Here is a 22851-nt window from a genome sequence, read left to right on the forward strand (position 1 = left end):
AATCTTAAAAAAAGTTTCAACTCTCTAATTCAATGTATACTTATGCAGAACAAAGATGTTTATAGTATTTATAGGATTTGATTATTTATCCTCCTGAAATGTTTATTTTTCTTTCTACTTTTTCCTTTTTCTTCAGCTTTGCTAGTTGATATTACATATCCACGCATGCACACTTTTCCCATCAAAACTGTGCTTCTTAGAGAAGCCTTGCTGTTGCTTTTGCTAACAACACTTCAGTTCTAATTATTTATTTAAGAATTTATTAAATATTTTTGAAAAATCAAAACTCAGATTTGAAACCCAGCTTTGTCACAGACTGATTCTAAGACACTGGAGATAGTTGTTTCTTCTATCTTCGTTTTCCAAGTGTACAAATTGGGAATGAAAGCATTTCCTCTCTTTATCTCACAAGAAGATATAAGGAGAAAATGAAAATGAAATGATGTTTTGGAAAGCACTTTGTAAATTACAATACCATGTGAGATCACTATGATAAGGAATTAATAGTTCACATACTGACACATCTAACTTGGCATGCACTGCAGGCTTCCAGATGGAAGGTAAACATTTTAAAATAACAAGAAATAAAACTTCATTATTACTTCGAACAGTTCATTCCAACATCAACCATCAGTCTAATTTTCAGTTGGTAAAATTAAGATGTTCTAAAGTTCCTTTTTAAGTGAAGCTGTATATTTTTGCTTCTGTTCAACAGAGGGACTGCTTCTCTAACAGTTTCTTTTCTTTGGGCTACAGAGTCTCAGCTTCATTGTTCAGATGATAGTTTCATATTTAGAGAAAAAATAGGTAAGAAACGAGTAACTGGAAATAAAACTATACTTCCGTACTTGGAAATTTTCTACAATTTTCTAAAAACATCAAAAACGAGAAAAGTAGAAAGTCATGACTATGAATCTCAAATAATTAGTACATTTCTTTTAAAAACATTTTAGACCCAGGGATGCTATGGGTGCTCAGTCAGTTGTGCATCAAAGTCTTGGTTTCAGCTCCGGTCTTGGTCTCCTGGTGGTGGGATTGAGTCTCTCCTCAGGCTCTACGCTCAAACAGGAATCTGCTTCAGACTCTCTCTTCCTCTCCCTCCCTCCATTTGTGCACACATGCGCACCTTCCTTCACTCAAATAAATAAAATCTCCTAAAAAAACTAAAATAAAATTTAAAAATAAAAACATTTTATGTTAACACTTGTAGGAGACAAGACATGTGGTACACTTGTCTAAGAAAATGTCTTAGGAACAGTTTTAAATTTTATAAAAAAGAATATATAATTGCTTCCCCAGTCTTATTTCCTGCCATCACGCACTATCTATAAAGGTCTTTTTTAGGTCTCTTTCCAGCAGTATAGGATTCTTTCCACCCTGCAGTCCTTATACCTATTGCTTGGCATACACTTTCCAGAATAACTCCTCCATATCCTTGAGATACTACATTAAATCTTTTGTTGGATGACATAACTTAGGTCCCCTTTCTTTAATCTATCATATCACTTTACACTTTTTCTTCTTAGTTTTTAGTATAATTGTATCAGCTTTTAGATTTTATGTGACTACTTTTAATGATCGGTCTCCATAGCCTTATCCATGAAGGCAGATAGCGTGTAGTTCACTACATGTCTCAGCATGTAGCACAGTGCCTGACATATAGGAAGTGTGCAATGGGCATTTGAAAAGTGTTGATAAAAACAATAATCTCTCTTTTTAAAAGTTCCCAGGAATTTATTTGGAAAATCACATATTTTTTTCCAACATTTAAAAAACATATCATGCTGCAAACAAGTTGATTTTACCTTTGGCTAGACTTTCTATTCAGTGATAGATCATTAAGTGTTGTCATTTAGATTTATCAGATCAGGTTATGCTATAGCATTCCAGTTTTAAAGCCAACAAATATTCTTAAGCCTTAAATTATTTACTTCATTGGATTCCATAGCATATATTTTTTTAAAGATGGTTATCAAAATTACATTCAATCCTGATATAACATGTGGTCAGTCCACTGGATTAAATCAGTTCAAGCTGTCGAGAACTGTGAACGGTCTAACATTTTTTCCTATTTACAAGCTAAGACATAGCCTGCTCTAGTTTTGTGAATGCTGGCAGAAGACATGAGATTCCTGGGTCAGAGACAAAGGTGCTTCTTACTGGTGGTGCAGCAAACATTGTGAGCTTCACACTAGCATCAGTTTCCCTTGCCCTCTCAGCCTTGTGGGAGCAATGCAGAGCAGCCTGGATCAATGCTGGAGACAGTAAGCAAACCCGAACTCTGTTTGGAGGGAGACACTATTTCTGTTTTCAAAGTCTGTATACTACAGAAATATCCTTACAAATACATCCCAGAGCAAAAGCTGTCAGTGCCTCTGTTCACAAGACACTCAGAAATATTAAAGGAGCTTCTCATAATAATGCATATCTTGCAATTTACACTTTGAAATAATCATTGTGTTGAGTATTACACCAATTAAAAAGTGTACTGGCTTGTCCAAACTCCTCTTGTCGCTAATAAAAAAAAAAAAAAACATAACAATATGCAATCTTAAAAATGTTGAATGTTAGCTATCCTCCTTTCGGATTGCATTTCTAGAGTCAATCATATGGCACATTTGTCAAGTGTTCTGTTGGATGTGTAAGAGTTACATATGCTCTAATCATAGAATTACAGTATTATAGATGCTTAAGCTGGCAGCAGTGATCAAGATGATTTAGAGGTGTACAACATGTATAACATCAAAAATCGTTTATATCTCTTTTCCTTTCCTACCGTGTGCTATCGGCCTCAGAAGAAAGCTGATGTTATTCCTGTTTCAGCCCAATTTTGCTCTAAATTTCAGAAACTTGAGGTGATTGTATGTATGACTGAGGTCAGTAAATGCAATCCAGGTTTCCCAAATCTAGTACAGAACTGCTTTAAACAAGAGTGGGGAGGATCATGTCAGTGGGGACAGCACAGTGCTCATGCCATGGAAATCTAAATAAGAAATCAAAAGATAAGGGGTTGAAATTGAAGATGAAGACTCTGCCACAAATTTCATTCATGAAATGAAAAGGCAGCTTGCTTTCATATTCATATGGAATTACTAACTTAAATCAATTTCTTCCATTTATATTTTGGTTGTGGATGAACTTTCTCTGTGGAGATTTTTATGTACATAGTTTCTACATGGTAATTTCAGGTGCAGATATAATAAAAAATTGACTATGCCAGTCTTCTATTTGCTATAGCCCCTTTTCTTATTCATAAGACCAAATAGTCATCATAATTAAATTTTAAGGTTATGAAAGAAATATATAAAATTACTTGTAAGATAACTCCTCAATTCAGCATATTTATTCCATCAAGGAACAGATGGACACAGAAGATTTGAATAATTTCCCCAAGGTGACGAAATAAGTGAGATCAAGAGATTATATATATAATATATATATATATATATATATGTATCTTCCTATACTGGTCAATTATTTCATTCATTATCTAAGCTTTTCTTTGTAATTTAATCATTAATACTCTATCAAGAAAACTGAGATATCTTTCTTTTCTTTTTCTTTTTTTTCTCTTTAGGCCCTTACCTGGCACAGAATATATGATAGCTATTATGATCAATCTCCTAAGTGAGGACTATGTGTTTGGACCAGAACAAAATATAGACAAATAGCATCATGCATGGCATCAAAAGGATAATGGGTCCCAAGTAAGAGCTGGGGGCCACTCAAAGTGTTGACTGAGAAAAATTCTTTGGAACAGAGATGCTATGATGGCCTGGTATGGTAGGCTTTTGGCCAAAGATGAAGAAACAGCAAAAATACCTCCAGATTAAATTGTGAAAGCTGAGGCTATAGGGAGGACAGAGAAAATGGAGGAGGAATGTCCAAAACTCTTGGGAATACCATGACCACTCAAAGATGCATAGGAATCCAGGGCAGGGCAAGTGGCATTTATGTGTAGAAAGTAAATGTCTTTTCCCAGATGTCAATAAAACTCATGAGATGGGATGCCTGAAGAAAATTGGACACAGGTACATAATCCTGATGCAAGCAAGGCAGGCTTGAGTATAAATGGAAAGGACTTTGGGTCAGGCAGTGCTGGGTGCCTAATGTGGGTCACCTTTTGCAGCCTCATAAGATTCCTGGGTGGTGGGCAAGATGATCTTCATTTTACAGAGGAGAAAACCGAGGCTCAGAGAGGTGACTTCCCACTGCTAGGAAGCAACTGGGGCCAGAGCTTGAGCCAACCTTGCCTGGTGGGCTTGATTCTTTTCCAGAAGGTGCTTAGCTACAGCCAAGCACCTGCTTTTAGGAAGGTCAATGGATAGAAAGAAGCTAAGAAACAGAAGTGAAATTGTGAGGGAGTTTGCCACAGGCCTGGGCTGATAGAGAATGAGGGAGTGGTTTCCTGATGCAGCTAGAAAAATGGGCACAGATATAAGATGTGATGAGATGTGCCACCTCAGCCTGAGTATGGATGGCTGGATCTCCTAGTCATCAAGGAAGAAGGAAGGGAAGTGATCTTCCATTTCTTCTCAGAACCAGTGAAGCAGTCACTGGTTTAGTAGATGAGAAGAGGAAGAAGTGAGGAGTGAGGAGAAGGTACTTTTTCTTCAATGCCCAGAAGCAGGCAGCCACAGCTCAGCACCATGCCTAGCAGCCAAGGTGGTGATCTCCCACCACCCTGGGATCACATTTTTTTTCTAATATTTATTTTAGAGAGAAAGAGCACATGTGTGTGCAAGTAAGAGGAGGGACAGAGGGAGAGACTCCTCACAAGCTCCCTGTTTAGTCTGATGCTGGGCTCCATCTCACAACCCATGAGATCATGACCTGAGCCAAAACTAATGAGCAGATGCTCAACCAAATGAGCCATCCAGGTGCTCCAGGGATCCTATCTTTTTAAAAAGCAATGGTCTTAGATCAGATTTCCCCAGGAATATACTCTGAGGCTTTTTTGGGAATGTTCTCAGGAGCAGTACCTGTGACAGTGTGAAGGAAATAGTAGTGGGGAGATGGAAAGGATGAATGGTGATGTGATTGGAACAGAGACACCGTGGAGCTTGGAGGGTAGGTAGATACAGGCTCTCCACCAGGAGCAGGGGTCAATTTCTATTCCTTTAAATAACTTCTTTAACCTTTTATGTGTTTATTTAACAGTTATTTATAATTTCTATTCCTTTAAATAACTTCTTTAACCTTTTATGTGTTTATTTAACAAATAGTTATTTATAACAAATAGTTATAAGTTATTTATAACTTACATACACTGTTATAGTAACTACAGCCTGTACCACTAATTAGCTTTGGATTAGCATTATGTTATATACGTTTTTGTTTATAAATGAATTTTTCTATCCATTGTAAATAATTGTGAAACACCTACTAGGGAATATACAGTATTCAAGGTCCTGTGTATAAAAAAGTGAACCAATTAACCAAAAAACAACCTACTATCAAGAAGCATAATTGCAGTGAGGAGAATCAAACAGTAAACACACGAAAGTGCTAATATCTTAGAGCAAAATTATAGGGAAAAATTAGGCTGGAAAGGTTACTTTGGATGGAATGGTCCTGCAAGGCCTCTCTACGAAAGCATATCTTACTAACAAAACTATAAACTGGAAAAGGAACCAGCCATGGGAAGGGCCAGAAAGAACAGACCAGAGAGAGATGCTGAAACTCAAAGGCCAGAGTCACTAGAGTTGATTTTGTCACTGTCACAGCAGTTACTTCAGGCTGCCTGAGCTCATCTGGAGACAATAGAAGGGGATTAAAGCTGGCATTGCCACAGTCTAGAGGTTGTTAGTGGAGGACGGGTTGGCAAACAAGAAGACTGAGGATCAGTCAAAAGTGAAAAATAAAACCAGCAATGTGTGGGAAGCCAAGAGAGAGGAGAGATTCCTCACATCATGTGCCTTCAATAATCAACAATTTCTAATGCAGAACTTCACTTAATTGCCGAACATGAGAAGAAAATAAATACAATAATCAAAAAACAAAGTACAGATTTATTGTTACTGCAGAATAAAGGAAAAGCAATAAAACAATTTATAAATACAAGTGACTTCAAGTTAATAAGTTGAAAACCTGTATCCATATGTTTAAAAGAAAATATTTTATACCTACTGCTTTCAGGACCATAAATAGTACATAGTTCAAAAGCAAAGTGATAAAAGAACAAGAGTTTAATATAAAGTAAATTAAAATCGGTGGCATTTTATCGGGCTAGAGAAGTCAGATTTCTCTATCTTGCTCTTCACCAGAACTAGTGTATGATGAGGATGAATGAATTTGACGCTTGAACTCCACACTATGGTGCTCTACCGTTGTGATGTTCATTAGCGCCCAGTGGCATATTAACACAAACCTGTGATATGATCTTCTAGATTCTTTTAACAAAGATAAAAGGTCATCTAGTTCACTTGGAGATTGGAAGTAGGGAAGACAAAGGTATCTTTTTAGGGCATTACTTCAATGAGGGCATATTATGCTATAAAACTTCAGAGCAAACTCCTGCTTGTGAACTGAGAAGCTGGTTAACAGTGTTTGGGGACAGGGGGCTATAGGGAAAGGTGGTGATGCAAAATCTATAATAAAAGAAAGAATTATGTGATGAAGGCTAGTCGCATACCTCTTCTTGTCTCAGAATCGTCATCTACAAAATGGGAATATTACTATAACCACCATGTTGTAAGATTGAAAGATTCCATTTATAAAATATACTTACAAGTATGTCTGCAATACTGCAGCTGTAACATAGTTATTACTGGTGTTTTGTTATTATAATTTTATTTTATTTTTCTATTTTTTTTTGTTATTATAATTTTAAATAGTTTAACAATTATACCTGAAGACTGAGTACTGAATTTCAAACAAGCTTGGAGCTAATTAAGGTACTAACAAATTGTTTAATCAAGCCTGAGGGAAACTATATCAACTCAAAATATAATCACAGAATTTCTTGGAAACCAAAGTGATAGGTGATGATTCACTAATGCAGCATCTGGTGTAATGGACCCAACACTTAACATGGCAGCCTAACATATAAGTGCTCACTAGATGCTGATGATAGAAAAAGAAGATCCAGGTGTAGGAGGACTAGAGAGCAGAGGGGGAAAACAAGGAGACTAGAAGACAAAATCCCTGAAAACTTCTTCAAATAGTATCCAGTTTAAGAAAACATATAGGTAGATCCATATGCAAAACGTTTTATTTACATTTCAAAACTATTCATCTGAGGCTTCCTTTAAAGAACACATCCCCTCAGCATCTTTTAAATTATAAATTGCAAATTTTGTTTCACATGTAGCTTTTCTGGAGCATATCTAGTCAGTGAACTAACAATATAAGTATAGAGAATGCAGAAAATACAATTAAGTCTGAAGGTCATGTTTAAAATATTAATTTTCTGTGAAGGCTTTGAATTGTAACAAACATAAAATATGCAAAACAGGAACTCAATGTAGCTCATTTATATTTCTTATATCATTGACTAATTAATCAAATCACTTTTATGTTTATTTTATTATTTAACCCTTATTATAATATATTCTCAAATTCTTTTCATATTTAAAGAAAGAAAATACCTTAGTGCTTAAATAAAAAATAAATGGTATGGGCGTATACTCAATAATTGTTATTTAAAATACTCTTGCTTCTAATTTATTTGAACTCCATAAACTGGGAACTTCACAACGTGGTTTTTATAACAGATAAACCTAATCTCTTCTGTGATATTTGACATTCTTATTTGACAATATCTTACCTTAGAATTATAAAAATCAAATAAATAAAATTAGTATCAATATTAAATCTTAATTATTCTGTATGGATTCTGAAAAACTTCCCAGTCTCGTTCTAGAATGAATGAAATGATCTGATGTTTAACAATTATGTGATCCTGAGAAAGTTGGGCTCCTTGAATCTCTGTTTCCTTATCTATAGACTTAGGTTAGTAAAACTGAATTTATTGGATCAAATAAAGTTTGGTCAGTAAATCTTCTAGTATACTATCCACCACGAAATAGGCATTCATTAAAGCTGAAGCAAAGAAGTAATTTGGCAGAGTGACAAGAACAAGAATTTTGAAATCAGAACCTTGGAAAGGACTTGGATTCCATTCTCTACCCTTGAGTTTCATTCCACAAGTTAACTGGCTTCACTGATTAATAAAAATAAAAATATCATGTTGCATGATGCATGCACATGAAGTTTCTGGTAAATGCAAAAATTGTCACATTGTCTTTATAATTATATTCCAACAATCTATTTTCATTAATAAACCTTTTACCTATACTCTGGTAGCAAATCATTCCTATATTCCATCCTTTATACAATACATTATATTTAAAATGAGTTTATTCTCAGGAACTAAATATTCATAATCACTACAAATTTATCAGCATCTCATGGTTGACAATCTCAAAACTATGGCAATAAAAGAGAACCTCTACTGAAATGTAGGATTGCAATCAGATGTCCATTATTATCTCTTACTGAACCTCAATTAGAGAGATTCATGAGATAATAGAAACCGTAATCAGTCAACAAAGATGAATTGATCAAGTAAATAAAAGAAAAGCATCCTGAATAATTAAGAGTCCATATGCACATAAGCTATATACAAAAAAAAAAAAAAAATGTAATTATATCTATGGTAAAAAGATTCTGATTTTTTTAGCACTTTAAATATAAAAATCTTTAAAGATGAAAAATATTTAAAGAGTCATGCAATACTTTTGTTATCTCACAAATACATTATTAATTTTTTCATTGTAAGCAGATCAATTCATGTAGCACAGTAAGGAATAGTAAAATAAGTGACAATGGGATTTATTTACCCTCATTAGATCAAATAACCATTATAACTAAATGGTATAAATATTCTCCATTCTTCAGTGCTGCTATATTTAAACTATCAGTTTATTTTCAGAATCATCATTTTTTTCATAATTGTTTGTATATAAACTTTTTACTGAGCTATCAGGCAATATATTTTTTAAAATGTAGTACACTTAGCTTTCCTTTGGTAAAAACTATTTTTATTAAGCCATTTTTTAAAATTGTTTGGTTTCTATCTGCTACTCAGCAATCATATTCTCCTCCTTCTGGTAATCTGATTTTAAAAGAGCAACAAATTCCCTCTTTCTTTTCTGTTTTTCTTTTTTCTTTTCTTTTCTTTTTTTTCTTTTTTCTTTTTTTTTTTTACTAATTGTATCTTCAGATTTTATTACTTTATTGTTAGAAAATGTGGAGAGAACTATTCCAAACATTTTACCAACCTAACCTCTTGTGTGAAAATTTATCATCCTCCTTTGACAATGAAGAAAGAGGCTCCAAATCTCAGCCTTGTTTCACATATTTAGTTAAGGGCAGAAAAGGACTTCACATGACCTACCCTGCCTTAGCTCAGTACTCAAACTATGATTAAGAAGAAATGCTAAGGGTACCTGGGAGGCTCAGTCAGTTGGGCAATTGATCTCTGATTTCATCTCAAGTCCTGATCTTATGGTCATGAGACTGAGCCCTGTGTCAGTGTAGAATCTGCTTGAGATTTTCCCCTTCTCTGCCCCTTCTCCTGCTCTCTCTTTCTCTCTCTCTAATAAAATCTTAAAATTTTAAAAAAAGAACAAAATGCTACTCTACCAAAGCAATATTTTCCTTTTCACTTATTATTTTATAAATATTATAAATGCAGATTGGTATTTCTGAATATTTCTACAATTTGCTTCTTTCAATTTTTAAATCTATTCTTCAAGGCATAATTCCCAAGGTTGTATTTGTGAAGTCCACATTGAGCTCTCTACATATTCATTACATCATCTTTACACAGGGGCCATGCTAATCTTCTCTATCACTCCACTTTTAGTATATGTACTGCAGAAGGGAACACTCTACATATTCATTACTGTTTAAAATTTATGTAGTTTGCAGGGCAAAGTATACATTAGGAGTATGCATAAACAAGTCTAAGTTTAAAAGCTATAACCATCTTATTTGTTTTATATTTCTTTAAGATAGGTCATCTGATATTTAAGAAATCAAGTTTGCATGATTATAGTTGGACAATACTCTTAGACTAAATTATTTTGATTTTTGTTGTTAGGGAATTTGACACTAGACTGCAGTATGTGGCTAAATAAACTGGGGCCAGAATGGTTCGAGCCACTACCAATCTAACCAAAGCTATATTCATCTTGTGAATTCCCTAACAGTGTTCACAATTTTTTAAAGATTTTTCTAAAGTCTCAAGCTTCACTCATGAAACTATCATGATAGGCACAGAAACTTTTTAACCAATTTATAGAGAAAATGTATGTGCTCTTGTATCTTCTCTTCTTTCTTATTTAAAATACATTTCTGCTTTTTAAATGCAATCTGCATATCACTTATATCAGAATCTCAATGAGTCCTTGTTTAAAAATATAGATTACTTTATCCCCAGCCCAGGGAGAAAGTACTTCACAGTTAAAATCTCCCAGAGATGGCTTTTAATATATAACAAATTTTAAGACCCACTCCATATATTTTTGCCTTTTTACTTCTCTTAGGGAAAAACAAAACAAACAAAAAACCTCTCCTTCATTTCCACAAAGGAAATAGTTTTCTTAACCATATTATCTCAGATTTCCTTTAGTCATTCTTTTTCTAAAATGTCCTCCTTCATCTCCAGAATGCTAAAAAGGCCTAATTTATTGGCTTATGCAATGTTCGAGCCTTTTCTATAATGACATTATCTGATCTAGAAGCAAAAGTTTAAAATTAGCCCAAAGATTCAGTTATCAAAGTGAGAGATTAGGAAGTTTGTTAGCACTTCCTCCTCCACTATCTTTGTTTATTGGCCTAAAATGCCTACATGATGTCTAATGTACAACAGCCATCACAAAGGAAGGCACAGAAAAAAAAAAAAAAAAAAAAGGAACGCACAGAATGAGAGACGAAGAGGCCTGGTTCCTGAAGCCATAGATGATCAATCATTCCAACTCCAGCCTGCTTAATCTTGACATCTATTATGAAAGGCAAACACATCCTTATTTATTTAAGGCACTGGCTTTTGAGTTTTCTACTACTTGTAGTCATAGTCAACTGCCAGTTAAGAAAATGTTTAGATCTAACCAGGGACAATTTCTACTTTATTTTTTAATTGTTTTGATCACAATGTTGTTCAGGCATTTTCATTGCATTATTGTTCCTCTATTTTCTCAGATATTCTGTTGATATCAAGGTTAACACCTGGAAATTCTAGCTTTGGGTACAAATGGATTCTGGATATCAATGGAAGTCATCAAGATCTGGCATTTTGTTGTTTCTATACCTCTGTTCTGGTTTTTAATATGGTATTTTCATTTTTAGGCTGACTCTATCAACATGATAGCTCCCATAACATAATTTCTCAGGATGTGATCCCAGGTTTATAAATCTAAGTGGAGTGGAAAGAGCTCAACAAATCAGTCAGTTCATCCAAAATCTGGAAATGATGTTGACTGCATATTTTGATGATTAGACTGAGTTATGTGTGCCCCATCTGGAACTAAGGATTAGGTCAATTTCTTCCAAATGCATGGACATGGAGACATGGTGAGGTGGTTATCTAAGAAGATAAAGGAATGCTGGGTAGGCAAAATTAAAAACAAAACAAAATGCAACACTTTCTACTCTATTACTGCCTTGGTTTTAACTTTATATATTTTCTTGGAGTGCTACAATATGTATTTTTTCTTAAATCCTCTGTTTCCAATACTTCAGTTGCATTCTCAAACCAACTATTTCTTCCCGTATCTAAATCCCTTTAATATCTTGCATTTTGAACTATGCTTGCATAGGGAAAACTTAGTAGAACTTTTTACTACTGCCTAAGTCAGAGTTTGGAATTTGAGTCCATTCAGTAATTTGCCTATTAGGGGGGAAAAAAAAGCCCTCTTCAGAAGACGAAAAAAGAACCCAGAGAGTCTATAACATATTGTTCTTATTGTCCACTCTCCAACTAAAGATTAATCAGACAGGCAAATAGAAGAAGATAACCAAACTCAAGCAGTAAGTAAATAAGGACTTTACATAGGATATTATAAATAAGAACAAACATCCAAAGGAAAATAAGGAATGACAAGAGAAATAATTTCAAATAAATCATATATATGTAAATATATATAATCATAAACATATATATGTAAAATAAAAACTCCAAATAAAAAAACTAGAGCTGAAAAGTCAACAAATAAAATTACATAATTAACCATCACTGAATGGACTCAACATCAGATCAATAATGCCTAAGGAAGTGTCAGTAAACTTGAATATAATTAAATAGAAATTATGCTCTTTGAAAAATAAAGAGAAAAGGCATCAAAGAAAAATTAACAGGGTGCTAGAGACCCATGAAAAAAATATCAATGTTAAAATATGTGTACTTTTAATACCAAGGGATAGAAGAGAGGAAATAGGAATAGAAAAAATATTTATTGGCCCCAAATATGGAAGACAATATCAACTTATGATTCCATGAAACTAAACAAACTGAAACTTGATAAATGCAAAGTAAATTATAATGGTACCTAGGCACATTATAGTCAAGTTGTGAAATTAAAAGATAAAGAGAAAATGTTCAAAGCAGGCAAGAGGGGCAGGAGGAGTGACACACTACATATATTAAACAATAATGGGATTGACCACTTCATTCTCATTAGAAAGAACATGAAAAAAAGAAAAAGAGGCCAAGAAATAATAGAATGGCCTCTTCATATTATGAAAGGAAATGAAAATAAAATTGTGAGCACAGAACTATATATCCAGTAAAAATAATATTTATGGATGATGAAGTAGAGACATTCAGAAACACAAAATAGGAAATTAATTGCCAGCTTATTTACTATATAAAAATATGCTAAAAGGGTTTCCTTAGGATGAAAATAAACACATAAGTAATTTATATAGTACACAAAATATGATATATATAATATTTCATACATATTATATATACAAATATAAATTTATATAACTTAAATTGTATATAACATACAAGTATATACTATATATTTTAGATCGCAGAAAACACAAGTTAGAAAATATTTCAAGCTAAATGATAATTAAAATATAAGATTTTAAAATGTGGGACTCCTCGGTGGCTCAGCAGTTGAGCGTCTGCCTTTGCTCAGGGCGTGATCCCAGATCCAGATCGAGTCCCACATAGGGCTTCCTGCATGGAGCCTGCTTCTCCCTCTGCCTGTGTCTCTCATGAATAAATAAATAAAATCTTAAAAAAATAAATATAGGCATAAAAGCATTTATTAAAATTTTAGTACTTGAAAGCAATAAATGATAATATATAAAAGATACTACAGTATGACCAAGTAAAGTTATTCCAAGAATGAAAAGCTAGTGTAAACCTTACTAAACAGCATATTCTACTACATTATCAGAATAGCATTATCATCTTAATGGATGAAGAAAAAACTGGACAATTTTTAGCTCTCATTAATGATAAAATTCTCTGAATACTGGAAGATAACTTCCTCAATCTGTTAAGGGATACCTTCGTCACAACAATAAGTCATGCCAATTTGCTTTATCCAGGAAACAAAGGTTGGTGCATATTATACAAATCAACTTACAGTGAAAGATTAAAAGAGAAAATTCATAAGACAATCTCAATAACTGCTGAAAAAATAACACATTTGATATAGAAGAATCATCAATGATAACATTTTCAGAACATTTAAAATAAAATTTATGTGCTAACAGGTATTCAGAATACCTACAGTAAATATCATATTTAAGAGTCGACCCTTAAAGCTACCTTTTGAGATTTGTTAAGAAGAGAAACATTCCTATTATCATAGTTTTCATTCAACATTGTACTGGAGTTTCTAAAAGGTGCAATAAGTCAAGGAAAAGAAATATAAGCAGAATTGGAAAGAAAGAGCCATGCCAGTATTCACTGGCGTTAAGATCAAATTATGAAGTTTCAATAGTGTCAGGTGAAAATACATGTAACTCAGACAGTTATGTGAAATATTGCTTAAATCAACACTCACAGATAGCTTTCTTAAACTTATGAATAGATTTTTGAGGCAGAAAGCCTCAGTTCCATTTCTAGCTTTGTTTCTAGAGTTTCCTGATATGCTAACAGAAATACAAGCATCCCAAGGGGGTGGTGGGGATTAAAATTATACGTAAATACACACAAATACACACACAGCTGTACTTTATGTTACATCTGGAATGTAACTTAGACTATAGGAGTAGGCTCAACTTCTTGGCCCATGTTTTATTTTAAAAGATATTGGGTACAATTAGAAATTATATTAATGAAGATCATTGTTCTCTCATTCTCAGGTTCACTAACAAAAATGACAAAAGCATGACTAGAAGGTGAATTTTTATTTTGTTTTTTAATTTTTTAAATTATCACTATTTACCAACATACACTCATACCAATCCCTCCATTTTTATTTCAACATTCTGGTGGAATTGAATAAATGACCACCAAATGATCATGTATTTAAAAAAAATTTAAATCTGAAATACTGTATCTGGACTCTTTATAAAATATATTATGATGATTGTTCAAGATGATTACAGTTTTTATATTGTTTAAATGGAGTTGCTGTTTATCAGAATATTACAGTGAAGTGTTATGTTATCAATAAAACCACTTCCGGGGTAATTTATTTTAAGATTTATGTATTTATTTTTAGAGAGAGAAAGAACATGAGCTGGGGATGGGGCAGAGAGAGAATCTTTCATGCCAACTCCTTGCTGAGCTAGAAGTCCAAGGAATGACCGAGCTGAAACCAAGAGTTGAACACTTAACCAACTGAGCCATGTAATTTTTGATTATAGTTTAAGTTAGTTTTAGGTTCAGTTATTAGTAGGACATTTCTTTGTGTATGTGTGACATGGTTTACAACAGAAAAAATATTTTTTTAAAAAAGAAAAATGACAAAATCAGGGTATTGTATCTCATATCCCAAACGATTGATTTCTGGCATGATATGATATTTCAGGTCAATTATAAATATCTCTTTATTTCTGTTAGACAAGGCTATTGTTTTTCCTTCATTAAGTGGGACCTCTAAAAGCAGATTTATGCAGAATATCTTGCACCCTTTGCTTGGGGAGCTTTAATTTAACGTATTTGAGATATTTGACATGGTAAAACTCTCAAGGACTTGCTTATACATGGTAAATTTATTATTTCTCTTTAATTAAATTCACATAAGCTCTTAGGCAATTAAACTTGCAAGAGAAATTTTTAAGTGATGAGAAAGATTACAGGGAGGGATGTATAAAAGTGAAATTTTCCAATACTGGTTACATACTATTGTACATGAGACAGACAGTGGGGAAGATAAATGCTTCTTCATAAGAGATGCGATAGTTATTACTAATTAAGAAAATGCATTTGAAGCAATTACTAAAGAACAACAGCATTAACTCTATCCATATTTGAATTTTCCCTTTCTGCCAAATTGAAGTGCCGACCTCCACTCCATAATTGACTGCACTAAATTTGATCCTCTCCACTTTTTTATATTAATAGGACTTCATGCTAAGTTTTTAAAGCCTAAATGACTTACAATTCTGAATTCCAGAGATAAGCGCTTTTATTTTGATATTTTAATTTTTCTCGTCATGTATGTATTTACATAGCTATAGCAATGCAATTTGTTTGCAAGATTGAAATTCAGGATATCATTTAAAAAAAAAAAAAGGATTTTATTTATTTATTCATGAGAGACAGAGACAGGCAGAGGTATAGGCACGGGAAGAAGCAGGCTCAGGCAAGGAGCCCGATGAGGGACTCAATCCCGGGACCTGAGCCAAAGGCAGATGCTCAACCACTGAGCCAGCCAGGCACCCCAAAATTCAGGATATCTTCTATATAATAATTTAGAGAATAGAGAGCATATAACATTATGTGCACTTCCAATTTGATGGTTTTATAATGTAGTTTTATCATTCTTATATATAGATGTTTATTAAAAATTGCTTTATATTATGAACAGAACTACAGATTTATAGCAGTGGGTATCTATTAGGGTTTTTTGTTTTGTTTTTTTTTCCTTTTTTCTTTCCTTTTTTTTTAATATTTTTTTATTTTTTCCACGTTGTTATTTACATTCCAGTTAGTTAACGCAGTGTATTATTAGTTTCAAATGTACAATACAGTGATTCGACACTTTCGTACAACACCCATTGCTCATCACAAGTACACTCCTTAACCTAGGCACCTGTTCTCCCATCCCCCCACCCTCCCTGGCATATTTACTGTCTACAAAATTAAGTTGCAATCCTATGCAGACACCTGTTGCAGTCTAGATTGGAAAAAGCAGAGAAGCAGGTGTTGTGGTGAACAACATGAAAGTTGTTGCAGTTGGAGCCCAGTGGGGAAACACCAATCCTAACTCTGCTATGACTGTCAGTAGCATGCAGTATTTTTCATTAATGAGAAAGCAGAATGAAATATCCATCATATGGAAATGATAGCCTTCAAAAGTTCTCTTTAATCACATGCAAATTTTAGTCTTAATAAATTAACCTTTTTTTCCCATATTTACTAGTTTTTAATAGCAGTATTTCACAATTTTAGGAAGTGTGTTTTTATCAGGCACCTTTGTGCAAAATATTGACCCTCAGAAATCTCAATGGTTAATTATATTGAATTAATTTTTCATAATTCACCATATTTTTGTATCTATTACTACAGCACTAAAGGCATAAATAGTGTATAATCAGACAATTTTCCACATGATAACTTATCAAATTTTTTGGAGCATTAAATGGAATTGACTAAAATAATAGCACATCTATTCTATAGATACTAAAACATATAATTTCACATCTGAAATATAAATTATCATAAAATTTTTGAATTTATACTGGTATTATATAGATAGAGACTTTGGAATAGTTTTATAATGGCCACATATAACAAAATAACTCATTTTTAATTCAAATATAATATACAAGGAAGATTAGATATGTCTTACAGACAAAAATAATATAACTTTGGAGACAATAAATCTAGCTTTTTTTCTTCTTTTTATGAAAAGCTTTGTGTAATTGTGTGTCATACTTGCACCAAGGCCATGCTAATCTTCTCTGTATCATTCCAATTTAGTTTTATGTACTGCCAAGCAAGTACCAAACCTGGCTTTTAATTCTGGCTTTACTTCTAGCTCTCTTTGTATGACTTTGGTAAAATCAGTCTCTTAGTCTCAGCTTCTCATACGTAAATGGGATGGGGGGAGAGAAGCACTTTTCCTTATTGAGTTTGAATATCATGATTCAATGAACCAATTTAATATAACATGTTAGCACTGGGGATAGCCACTCAAAAATGTTAATTCTTCTAACATATTTTTATTTTACTGACTGGATTTGAAAATCTATAATCTCTATGTTTTGAGTTATGGAGACTATGGAAATTGTTTAAAAAAAAAAAAAAACAAGGGGATCCCTGGGTGGCGCAGCGGTTTGGCGCCTGCCTTTGGCCCAGGGCGCGATCCTGGAGACCCGGGATCGAATCCCATGTCAGGCTCCTGGTGCATGGAGCCTGCTTCTCCCTCTGCCTATGTCTCTGCCTCTCTCTCTCTCTGTGTGACTATCATAAATAAATAAAAATTAAAAAAAAAAAAAAAAAACAAGTTGTACTTAAAATATCACTGAGACCTGATGAATCTAAAGGCTTTCTTAAGGTAGAAATGTTACAGTATAATCAGAAATATGACCACAATGATGAAAACTGCTTAAAGGAAACACACAAATGGCAGCTCCATTTTTTTAAGTTATTCCTGAAGAAAAATTACTATATAAAACATAATTTCAAAGTATAATCATTTTACTTCCTCAGATTAACCAAAGATGAATGACAGCCATATTACTTTTAATGTGCAAAGAGATGCCAAAAAGGACATTGAAAATCACTTTAGTCCATTAAGGGTAACATTAAATCCCAATGAAATTTAAGTTTTAATTTTATAATGCATCTCAATCTGAAACCTTCATTTCTAATTAGCAATTTATTCCTTTGAACTTCCTATCAGGTTGGCGTTGCCAATCTTAAGCCCTTTATTACAATTTGTCACTTACTCATTTTGGATGTCAAAATTCATACTACTAAGGGACAACCATGTTATTCTGCTACCTGGGTGTACCAAAAAAAAAAAAAAAAAGTCACTGATCTCAATGACGAAGAAAGCTCTATGTCTTACTGACTGCTTAGCATATTCAACTCAATAGTATGTATTGGGAACTTCTTATGAAGATATCACTTTGGTTTTTCTTTGGTTATAAAATATGAATTAAGAAGCACTGCTAAGTGAGCAAAGACCTTAAGATACAGTGAGGGAGCTAAGGCAACATATATATAGATACGTATTAGACAAAGTAGAAAGACATGATATCAATGAATCATTAGTAAAATATAGCTTTGTTTTATTTCTGGAGAACAGTGACATTTAGGGTACATCCAGGCAGCAGAATGCTATGGTTGTCTAATATACGTCTCATACAAGGATTTTCTTCCTCTTTTCACCATTTTTCAAGTGGCCTATGGGACTGCCATCTACATCTCTACTCCCGCTCTGTTTCCTATCCCAAGTTGCAGCAAACATTTCCAAACACATTTCTTATTAGCAAGGAATTGTAAAATTATGAGGTTATATAAAAGTCAATAAAGTTATAGGTAACTTACAAAAATGCTCTTAATGAGGAGAGCAATCTTGAATACAAGAAAACGGGATTTTTTTTCAAGCTAACTAACGTATAAGTTTTGCAAAAATTATTGAGGAGTCTGGCTCCTGGTCAAAAAATCTATGTGTGATCTTTCAGGTCTGACCACAGGCAGTTACAAAGGTTTTGGTCTGGCAGACTTTGTGAGAGAAAGTTGCCTTTTGACACCAGACTCGGAGCGCAGCCAATGCACTGCCATCACTATAGAAAGTTATAGTTAAGAATCCAGGATCCCTTGGCCAGGATCCCTTGTATTACTAGCCCCAGCACCTCCTTTGGTTACCTTCCATCAAGAACCTACATCAGAAGCACTTGTGACAGGCACCTCTGCTGAGAATGCTTTATGGGAAGAAGAGTGGAGAAGGGACTCGAAGACACATTTTTCTACTCTGGACCCAGTATTTAGTACTTTGCTACGCCTAGCCCTTACCCATCCTTCCCCTCCTCCACTGGAGTCCATGAAACTGCAGGGTTCTATTGTTCAGCTTTTTTTGGGGGCGTGAGGCAATTACTTTCATTTTGGCTAGCAATCCACCATGTCTGTGCTGATCCATCTGACCCTTGACTGGTGCCATTTCACGGAGAAAAATGAAACAGTGGGAGATTTGGCACTTTCTCTAATTTAGCCTCTTGCTTATATTTTTACACTAAGTGACTAAAGGCTTGGATGTTACTTTCATTTTGGCTTGTTCCATCAATCAGTTACTGTTAACACCAGGCAGTCAGCAATCTCCAGCTCAAGTCAGGCCTTGAAGTTGTCTACCTCCTTTGAATTGACCCTTTCTTGTCTATAAAACTGGGATATTGATACCTTTCTCATCATAAGTATAAGAGATGATATAAGAGGATGTCTTAAGATAAGACTTAACTCAATTACAACAATCTCAAAACCATAATTGTAACTGGAAACTGGAAGGATCTCCAAAGCAGTAAGTAACAGTGACTGAACACATGAATCATTTACACTTGGTTAAATTTTTATAAATATGAACAATAAATCTTGCATCCTCAAACTACATATGTTTTGTACTGGATGTCCACAGAGGACTTCAAAGTCATTATATTTATATATAAAATGTATTCTAATTCCAACAAGAAACCAACTCAGAAGATTCTTTCAATTTTACATAATACTAGGTACTATATAGTATTAATAGTACTACACAAGAGTCACTAGGACCGAAAATTTTCTTAATTTGTTCCTGTTTTTTCCCTCATTTGTTGACAGAACATTGCTTCATATGCTCTTGTGAAAGAGGCCCCTCACTTGCTATCTATACCTGTTATATTAATAGGAATCTGACACAAAATGTCATCTTGTCTTTCCCCAACCTTTCTGTACCATATTTGCTCAGTAACAAACAAAGAAGCAAAACTTAAGCAAATGAATTCCTTATGGGCCAAATTAATATTACCTGATGCACCCAGGCAACTTTCAGTATTGATCTAAAGTCAAGAAAATTTCATTCCCCACTGTTATCTTTATACTAAGAGTTACTATGGCAATGGAGTTGGTTGGTTCTATGCTTCCCAGATATTATGTGTCCATTTCTACCTTCATAAAAATGTCCTTATAATTGGAGTTTCTGGTTATTGTTTAGAATTATTCTGTTCCTCCTAATTCTTCAAGGCAGAAGTCTGAACTTCTCTATACTTGACGTTATGTTATTTCACTTATTTAACAATATAAGTATTATTCAAAGTGCCACACAGCCCTCTCAGGCATACACAATCACCACAGTGTTTTCACTAGACAACTTCAATAATAAAAAAATAAGTATATATTAATTATTCATTTAAGAAGCATAGTTTCAAATTTGAACCGATGCCTGAATAAACTTGGTAATTAAAGCAAGAACTTTTTTTTCTATAATTTTGTTTATTTATTCATGAGAGACACAGAGAGACAGAGAGAGGCAGAGACATAGGTAGAAGGAGAAGCAGGCTTCCCACAGGAAGCTCGATGCAGGATCGAGTCCCGATCCCAGGGCCCCAGAATCACGACCTGAGCCAAAGGCAGATGCTCAACCACTGAGCCACCCATGTTTCCCTAAAGCAAATTGTATAAGAAATTTCAGCATATAATTTACACGGGAATTTAGGTATTTCCTTTAAGTCTTGGTTTATTCTTGAATTACTGTATCCTGATTTCTCAGGGAGTGAATGGGTGATGGGCACTGGGTGTTATTCTGTATGTTAGTAAATTGAACACCAATAAAAAAAAAAAAAATGAAACAGTGATGTATCTAATAAAACAAGAAAGGACAAATACTCTCAAAAAAAAAAAAAAAAATAAAGTTACCTCCAAAGAAAATTAAATAAATAAATAAAAATAATAAAGTTACCTCCAATTTAGAAGTTTTAGTTGGTTCATATAAGATTTATTTTAGTGTGTGACCAGGTCAGAACAACACTCTGATTACCATCCCACTGTACAAGAGTAACTTCTTTTTTTGTTGTTGTTTTTTAGAGGAAAGCAAATTCAATGAAACACAGATGCAGTAGTATATTTAAAGATCCATGGGTGTTGTTTCAAAGTCTTGAAAACTGCTATTATTTAAAAGCTAATGAGATTTTTTTTCTAAGTAAATTACGAGACAGACTATATCTTTCTGTTAATGTAATTGTACTCTTTTGGGTATTCTTCACCAGACTGTAATTTGTATATTCTACTCTATGGATTTGTGTTAAGGAAAACATATTTCATGGAATATTAAGAGTCTGAAATAGAAAGAACATTTTCTTGACAATTAATTTTGTGTTTTTCAGTTAGAAGGTGAATATTACATTTTCTTATGAAACATTCATTAGTGTTATATATACTTCTAATTTATTTCAAAGTTGATTTTTCAGTTCTTTGATTAATAAAATATTCACATTAATAGGATAAGATCTTATTAACAAATGAACAAGAATTAAAGTGAGGACAAAAGGAATGGGTAAATGTTTCTGTAAGGGGAAGAGAACTAGACCTTATTAAATTTTTACTATTTCTTGTGTTAGTTTAAAGACGTATATTTCATTTAATATAATTTTTCACAAATCTGTACGGTAAGTTGCTGGAATAGCTTTTATTTTCTTTAGAAATACAAAGACTGTGATTTAGAGAGATTTCATGCCTTGCCGACATTTAATTACCAAGGAACTGACAGAGCAATAACTTCAGTGTTTCATGGGTGCATCTCTCTCTTGGGCCAGGGTGCATCTCTCTCTTGGGCCAGGGATTATGTTGAAGTCTCTAAATGTCTTAATACAGCAGAGGCAATTAAGTTCCTTCCACCCACTTCACCAAAAAAAAAAAAAAAAACAAACTGTTTCTAAGACAGAATTTTATCACTAAATTGTAAAAATAATAGCTCCCTCTTTTATTCGGTTAAATTGCTAGAAATGAAAAGTACATTTTACCAACATAATCCTGCTGGAGTGTATAGGAACTGTAGATGCATGGAGCTTACAACATGGTTGAATATAACTTTAAAAGAGTTAAAGCACAATTCTAATAAAAATATAAAGTGAAGAGGAGCCAAAGGTTTATTTATCTCATTAATGAGGGAACCAGCAAGATGGTAAAGATAGCTTGCAGTCCATTTGAAGAGCAGATGTTTATATAATTTGTGAAAGGCATACACATATAAATTTGAGATGTTTAACACAAAATTGGTTAATGATTATTTTGGAGTTATCTTTTCCATAGAATAGAAATCATTTGCATCTCTTTTGGACAACATATAATAAAACTTAACATGCATATTCACAGAGTCTGTGCCCTAATAAGTAGTTAATGGACAAATGTACATCCCTAGTGAATTGAATAATCCTTGGGTGGGAATATTACTCCATAGTTCAATGACATCTTGAAAAATATCTCATTATCACTTATCTTTGTAACATACAGTGTCCCAAGCAATTGACTCTAAAGCATTAGGCAGAAGATGACCCTCTAGTTGGTTTCTCCTACCCAAAATATGAAATAACATCATAACATATTGCAACCATGTTTAGCCCAGGTTCTCTCTAAAAATTAAATTGTCCTTGTTCACCTCATACACTGAAGATTGTCTTTATTTTTATGCCAATATTTCTTGCCATAAATTAAAGTAAATCTTACATCTATAA

At 33.5% G+C, this 22851-nt stretch overlaps 1 protein-coding gene and 2 non-coding genes across 6 annotated transcripts in view; all 3 read right to left on the bottom strand.

Moving 5' to 3' along the window:
* The window catches only part of FSTL5 (follistatin like 5), a 706657-nt gene that overhangs the window by 182111 nt on the left and 501695 nt on the right, over window positions 1-22851 (bottom strand). The gene's annotated exons all lie outside the window — the stretch shown is intronic.
* Window positions 9790-9895, bottom strand: LOC119869483. Its single transcript, XR_005371036.1, has one exon. It is a non-coding gene; the product is annotated as a U6 spliceosomal RNA (small nuclear RNA).
* Window positions 17041-17146, bottom strand: LOC119869473. The gene has a single exon (XR_005371031.1). It is a non-coding gene; the product is annotated as a U6 spliceosomal RNA (small nuclear RNA).

The sequence above is a fragment of the Canis lupus genome, chromosome 15, assembly GCF_011100685.1.
Source record: "Canis lupus familiaris isolate Mischka breed German Shepherd chromosome 15, alternate assembly UU_Cfam_GSD_1.0, whole genome shotgun sequence".
Taxonomy (NCBI): Eukaryota; Metazoa; Chordata; class Mammalia; order Carnivora; family Canidae; genus Canis; species Canis lupus.